The sequence below is a fragment of the Seriola lalandi genome, unplaced genomic scaffold (assembly GCF_002814215.2).
Source record: "Seriola lalandi dorsalis isolate HSWRI2012SDOR001 ecotype SW California unplaced genomic scaffold, Sedor1 jcf7180002054505, whole genome shotgun sequence".
NCBI classification, from domain to species: Eukaryota; Metazoa; Chordata; class Actinopteri; order Carangiformes; family Carangidae; genus Seriola; species Seriola lalandi.
The window spans coordinates 105,878-106,359 of record NW_019525058.1 but is presented as its reverse complement, the minus strand read 5'-3'; positions in this window follow the sequence as shown (position 1 = coordinate 106,359).

Genomic DNA, 482 nt, shown 5'->3' with positions numbered 1-482 from the left:
CCATCCTCCCCCTCCCTCAGCCCCCCCCAGCCTTCATCTAAAGGTGCCCTACAGTAGACCTTGGGACCTTTGGCATGCTAATGACAGGAGGCTCAGCTTCGACGCTGCTGAGGCCTGAGATGTGGCGGAGGACAGATGAACTATAAAACATGAAAACACAGCTCCTGTGTGGGACAGAGCTCAGCTGTGGGTCCGAAGCGAGGCACTGCCGACTTTTAAACAAATTACAAATGAGGAAATTAATTAAATACCCCCTTTAAAAGCTTTTAATTGGCCGTTATATATTAGGAGTGAAACCTCTGTCCTGTTGTTTATTACAGTGTGTGTCTAAAACCTTTACGTCTCCACCAACAAGTGAAGAAAACACAGACGTCTTGATTCTTGATTTAATTTGGATTCATAGATCAGATTATTATCAGATTATAGACGAAGGAGAAAAGCTTTATCTGGCGGCGGTATATATAGAGAGAGAGAGTCAGAAT